Below are 6,832 nucleotides of genomic sequence, written 5' to 3'. Positions count from 1 at the left end.
TGTTGCAGCTTTTAACTTATGACTTAGAACATAGGAGGTATTTGTGAAATCAATGTCAGAGTGACAGCTCAAAATATATACAGTAGATCACTAAATTCATGGAGTAGTTTGTATTTTACTCCCAACAGATCCAAGAGGGTATTTGGGATTTGTAGAAATAGTGTACAGGTAAGAATCAAATACTTTGTCACTCGAAATTCTCTAACCTAGACAGGCTTCTTTGAGGTGGGATTCGTGTCCTAGGAGATTATCTTTCAAAGATCTGTTTCTAGGCAAGCATGTGAAACCTGTAACAAAGGGAAAACAAACTTAAATTTTTAGATTCTTTTAGAACACTTATGTTAAATTTTGAACTCTATCATATACAAACACCTGGAAGAACACAGTAAAAATCCTGCAGTGAGAATCTATAATTAATAGAAAGTTACAAAAAATGTCTTTGGGGAGAAAAATTAAGGTATATAAAATCAGTTGATTTAGCCTGAAGAAGAAGAAAAACAGACATGAATTTCAGTGTTCCTAATATTTCCTCAATTTTAAAATGCAGCCGTATTAGCTGCTATTCATCCACTCACCTAACAAAATATTTACCAAGCATTTACTTTGTGCTAAATATATGTTTATTTTAATTAACATGATAATTGTACATATTTTTGGTTTATAATGCAGCATTGCAATACATGTACACAATGTGAAATGATTAGGTCAGGATAACTGACATATCTATAACCTCAGCAATATACCATTTCTTTGTGGTAGGAACTCTGACAATCTTCTCTATTGGATAGTTTGAAGTATTCAATCCCTTTTTGTCCACCGTGGTTATCTTTCAGTACTATGGCACATTAGAAGTCCTTACTCCCAATCAGCTATGCCTCTGCCCACTAACTGTTCTCTCTTGAGCCCTTCCTCCTCACACCCTTCCCAGGCTCTAGGGACCACTGTGCTCTCTATTTCTTTGAGATGAATTCATTAACATCCACACAGAGGTGTTTGTCTTCCTGTGTATTACCTATTTCCCTTAACATAATATTCTCCAGTCCCATCATGTTGCTGCAAAACACAAATTTCATTGATTTTTTTATGGCTGCGTAACATTCCATTGTACATATGTAATACCTCGTTTTCGTTTTCCATTTGCCTGTCAGTGGACATCTAGATTGATTCCTTATCTTGCATACGGTGAACAGTGCTGCAGTAAACATATGCGTGAAGATGTCTCTTTGATGTAATTTTTCAATTCCTTTAGATAAATACCCAGTAGTGTTATTGCTAGATCATAAGGCAGTGCTACTTTTATTGTTTTGAGAAATCTCTATATTGTTTTCCATAATGCCAAACATCATTTTTACCATATATTTCTACAATTGTTTTAGTATGTTTTCAGTACACAATGAGTATATGTGTTGTGGGGCAGTTGTTCATGTATATAACAAATCTTAATTCTTTTTTTTATCCCCTTCTCCTCCCATCCTTCCCTACTCTTTCTAAATTTTGATCCCTTTCCTATCTGTAAAAGCTCTATTTCTATTTTTTCTTCAATTCTTTTTTCTTCCCCTTTCCCTGATCTTTCTCCCCACTCCATCTCTTTCTTATTCCATTTCCCATTTGAAAACAATCTCACTATTTCCTATTATCTGTCTTTTAACTTGGTCTTTATATTTTGGGTTTCTCGTATGAGAGAAATCATGTGATATTTAAACTTATGTGTCTGATTTATTTTACCTAACATTATGGTTTTGAGGTATATCCGTTTACCTACAAATGCCACAGTTTAGCCTTCTTTATGGCAGAGTATGACTCCATTGTGTATAGATACCACATTTTCTTTATCCATTCATCTGTTGATGGACACAAGGGCTGTTTCTAAGATTTAGCTATTGTAAATTGTGCTGCTATAAACATAGATATGCATGTATCACTGTAATATGATAATTTTAACTCTTTTAGGACACCTGTATGAGGAATAACTGGGTGAAATGGATTTTCTATTTTTAGTTTTTTTGAGGGCTCTCCATACCGATTTCCATAGTTGTTGTAAAATTTGCATTCCCATAAATGATGGAGAAGGGTTCCTTTTTCCCTGAAGTTTTACCAGAATTTGTTACTATTTGAGTTTTTGATGATAGTCATTCTTTCTGGAGTAAGATGTCTCCTTTTTTTTTTTTTTTTCTTTTTTTGAGACAGGGTCTCACTATGTAGTTCAGGCTGGCCTTAAGCTCAGTTTGTAGCCCAGGCTGGTCTTGAACTTGCAAGGATCCTCCTGCCTCAGCTTCGTGAGTGCTGGGATTACAGGCATGCACCACCATGCCTGACTTAAGATGTTATCTCAGTGCTATTTTAATTTGTATATCTCTAACTACCAAAGATGTTGATCATTTCTTTCATGTATTTACCAGCCATCTGTACTTCTTCTGAGAAGTGCCTATTCATTTGTTGTACATTTTTTTATTGGTCTTTTATTGGGGGGTTAAATTTTAAGTTCTTTATGTATTCTAGATATTAGTCCTCTGTCCAAGTAGTAGCTGGCAAAATTTTTTCCCATTCTGTAGGTTGTCTCTTCATTCTGTTGGTTGTTTCTTTCTGTGCAGAAGCTTTTTAATTTGACATGATTATTGATTCTCAGTATTATTTCTTGTACCTTTGGGGTTCTGTTCAGAAAGTCCTTGCCTATCAATGTCTGCAGTTTTACCTATATCTTCCAGCACAGGTGTTTCTGATTTAACATTTAGGTGTTTGATTTTGGTTTTAGTTTAGTATGTGGTGATGTGAGTCCAGACTCAGTCTTATGTATGTGGACATCCAATTTTCCCAGCACCATTTATTAAAGAGATCTCTTCCCCCTAGTATATGCTTTTGGCTCCTACACCAAAGACCAAATAGCTGAATGTGACTAGAGTTGTTTCTGCTTCCTCTATTCTGTTCCATTGATTCACATGTTTGTTTTTGTGCTAGTACCATGCTGTTTTTATTACTGTAGCTTTGTGATATAATTTCAAATCTGAGATTGTGATGACTCCTGCTTTGCTATTGTTACCCAGAATTGCTTCTGTTATTCTGGGACTCTTCTGGTGCCATATGAATTTTTTTTTATTTTTTTTCTCTATATCTGTGAGGAATGTTGTTGGCACTTTGATTAGTGTTTCACTAAATCTGCATATCAGTTTTGGAAGTATAGCCATTTTGACTATATTTGTTCTGCCTATCCAGGAATAGGGGATAGGTTTCCATTTTCTGATGTCTTCCCTTATTTATTTTTTCAGAGTGATGTAATTTTCTTTGTAGAGATTGTTCACTTCTTTGGTTAGGTTAATTTTGAAGTATTTAATTGATATTGTTCTAATCTTTTTCTCAGTGAGTTCATTATTGGTATAGAGGAAAGCTATTTTTTATATTGATTTTGTATCTGGCTACATTCCTGGATTTGGTTATTAATTCTAGGAGACTTTTGGTGGAATTTGGAGGTCTTGTAAGTAGAGCATTTGGTAATTTGTAAATAATACTTTGACTTCTTTTTGTCCTATACATATTCTTTTTATTTTTTCCTATACATATTCTATTTTAATCTTTTTATTTCTCTTGCTTGCTTGCTCTGCCTAATGTTTAAGGACTATGCAGAACAGGAGTGGTAATAGTGGACATCCTTGTCTTAGTCTTGCTTTTGGAGGAAAGATTTCAGTTTTTTCCCATTTAATGTGATATTGGCACTAGATTTGTCATAAGTGGCTTTTTATCAAATTGAGATAAGGTCCTTCTATACCTATTTTCTCCAAGGTTTTAATCAAGAAATGGTGTTGGAGTTTGTCAGACTTTTTCTGCATCTATTGAGGTAATCATGTGATTTTTGTCCTTGCTTCTGTTTATTTGATGAATTACATGTATTGAATTGCATATTTTGAATCATCCTTGAATTTCTGGCCTGAAGCCTACTTACTTGGTCATGACATATGGTCATTATGATGGTTTATTTTATGCTATTTGCCACTATCTAGTTGAGGAGTTTTGCATTTATGTTTATTAGAAAGATTGCCCTATAATTCTCTTTTTGGTTGGATCCTTCTCTGGTTTTAGAATCAGCATAATGTTAGCTTCCATTAATGACTTTGGGAATACTCCTTCCCTTTTGATTTTATTAAAGAGGCCAAACATCATTCTTGAAGAATAATTTTGATTACTGCAGCATATAGTCTAAGTTGGATACCAGTGAAGAAAGACAAACTCCTAAAATCAAGCAATGGTCAAGGCTATGAAAAATAATAAAACTGAAAGGAGAGAGTGGCAGGATATGTTATTTAAGATAGTGAGGGTATCCCAGATCAACTGACATCTGGCAGAGTCCTAGGTGAGTTGAGCAACATAGCAAAGGCCCTGAAGTAGCCTCATTATAAGCATTTTCATGGGCAAATGGGGTACAAAAAAGGAGAGGTTAAAGGGTCAGGCTAGAGATCGAGGTCTCTGAGACAGACAGTTTTTACCTTGAATTTTTACTCTAAACAGGTTGGAACATCACTGGAAGGGTGAAATCGGAGGAATAATATCACGTAATTTATATTTTAAAATAAAAGGAATAACCTTGTTGCTGTGAAAATAAGAAAGCATAGGGCAATTTGGAAGGTATATGGGGCAAGACAGTTGTATGTGGTTGTTGAGGACAGAAACAATAATGGTTGGGACCAGGAAGCTGCTGATGTAAGGGAAGAGATGTGGTCAGATCCAGCATATATTTTAAAAACAAACTGAGCTTCTGGTTTGGATGGATACAAGGAAGAAAATGCTGGGGATATAGCTCAGCGGTACAGCACCTGCCTGGCAACCACAAGGTCCTGAGTTCAATTCCTGGCATCAAGGAAAGAAAGAAAGAGTGAATGAAAAGTTTTTGTCCTGAGCAACTGAGTGAATGCTATTCTTTACTGAGAGGGGGCAGGTTGAAGAAAAAGCAGGTTTTGTGAGGAGGATGAGAATCCAGAACATGGTGAGTTTGAGATCCCAGAAGATAACAAATGAAGAGGCCACAAAGGCTCCTGGAAATCAAACTCGGGAGATGGGGGCAATGCCAAAGTATAAACTGTAAACCGGGGTCAGCAGCATGGTTTGCAAGCTATTAGACCGGTAGTATTTAAAGAATAAGCCTAAATGAGACCCAAAGAAAAGGAGTACCGATAGGCAAGTGCTCTGAGGACTGTGCCCGAAGCCTGCCGATATCTGGAGCTTTGGAGAAGGATCCAGTGAAAGAAGCTGCTACAGAAAAAAAGTCCATCTTGCTAAAAAGAGCCCTGTCTTTGTTGGAGAACAGTTCTCCAGGGGTGTCTCTCACATTTCTGTACCTATTGTAAGCAGAGGCAATGGCTGTCTTTATTCTGGATATCTTTTTGGGGTTTTTTGTAAAGTGAATAGACTATGAAGACAGAGATAGTGTACTGTTTGGTGGGGCCAGTGGAAAATCACTTACAGCTTTGAGAGATAGAAATCGTGTTCCTCTCCAGATTAACGGGCAGACTTGCTCACAGCTTAGGAAGTTAGAGATACTGTCACCCTCCAGAACAAAGAGCAGGCATGCTTACTACTCCTTATAGAAAGACTTAGTTCCTTAAACTCAGGATTCTTTTCTTGTGACACAGTCCACTACACATGCTGGCATCTCCTTTCCCCTTTTGTGTCATCCTGTGAGAATCGGGGTTGGGGAACTGGTAAAAGAAAGTGTTGATACCTTGGCCTCTGCTGTTTCTGTGAATGATAAAGCCTTTTATCTCTGACCCAGACACCCCTTAGTATATCCATGAAGGTAATTTGTTAGCTTAAAAGTAACATACAAATTCAGATCCTTCATTGTTTTTGACAGTCTCTTACCTAAAATTTACCTCTTTCTGCAAGTGGAACATGCAACTTTTAAACCTCACTTTGGACGACAAGACATTACATCTCACAGAATTACTCCAAATGCCTTGGACGGCTGCCCTGAGTTCCAGGGGTTTTCCCCAGGTCTGAGCTCTGTGTGCCCACAGACATCTCTGGCAGCCACCACTGGCCTCTTTGGATGAACTGAGATCAAGGATGCCTATATAGTTCTCCATTTGCCCATTCCATAGAAACTTCTCTGAGGTTCTAGCTGCCCCCAAAAATCTCTTCTTACTGAAGGACAGTTAGACTGCCTCTCCCAGCCTGTTTTGCAGTGAAGAGAACCCCAATGACTAGTTCTTGCCAATGGAATACGAGTGGGCGTGGTGTACACTGTTTCATGCCAGTGGTGTGTACTGTTGCTGCCAGCTGACTGCAAGCAGCAACAGGACCCTGGGAGAACTCTCAGGATCCAAGTTGGACTGTGAAATTGAATTTGGTCTTTAAATTGAGTGTCCTGTGCTCCTCTACATAAAGACTTCCATCCCAGTTCCCCAAAAATGTAATTGTACTGATGTATTTATTTTTCGTCCCTAGTTGCAGTTCTTCTGATAGTCATTCCCTCCCCATCTCAGGCCTTGAATATGCACCCCCACTGCCTGCAGCCCTAGTTCTCCTCTCGTTCCTCTCACTCGGCAGCCTCAGCTCCCTGTCCAGGGCTCAGCAGAGACACTGGTGTCTGTTGGAAGAACTTTCCAACTGTCCTCCTCCTTTTCTGGCACAACCTCCAGAATATCCTTTTTACTCTGCTTGTAGTTGTCTAAATACTTGTCTGTCACCTTTGGTAGACTGAGTTCTCTTAAGGCATGCATTTTACTTAATAAATATTCATTGAATTCTTACTATGCAGTGGGCAGGGACTGTGTCTTAGCTATCTTTCTGTCCCCAGCAAGTAGCACAATGCCTGGCACTTAGGAAGTAGTTTTTGTAGGCCCCC

The 6,832-nt window shown here is 37.9% G+C and overlaps 1 protein-coding gene across 2 annotated transcripts in view; it reads right to left on the bottom strand.

Moving 5' to 3' along the window:
* The window catches only part of Itgb6 (integrin, beta 6), a 133,867-nt gene that overhangs the window by 73,858 nt on the left and 53,177 nt on the right, over positions 1-6,832 (bottom strand). For both annotated transcript variants that reach the window (XM_005393349.2, XM_005393354.2), the window contains exon 2: positions 207-287. The gene's annotated coding sequence lies outside the window, so the exon portion shown is untranslated. The remainder of the gene's footprint in view (positions 1-206; positions 288-6,832) is intronic.

Source organism: Chinchilla lanigera, unplaced genomic scaffold, assembly GCF_000276665.1.
Source record: "Chinchilla lanigera isolate Chin_1 unplaced genomic scaffold, ChiLan1.0 scaffold00048, whole genome shotgun sequence".
Taxonomy (NCBI): domain Eukaryota; kingdom Metazoa; phylum Chordata; class Mammalia; order Rodentia; family Chinchillidae; genus Chinchilla; species Chinchilla lanigera.
This window is presented reverse-complemented; position numbering and strand designations above follow the sequence as displayed.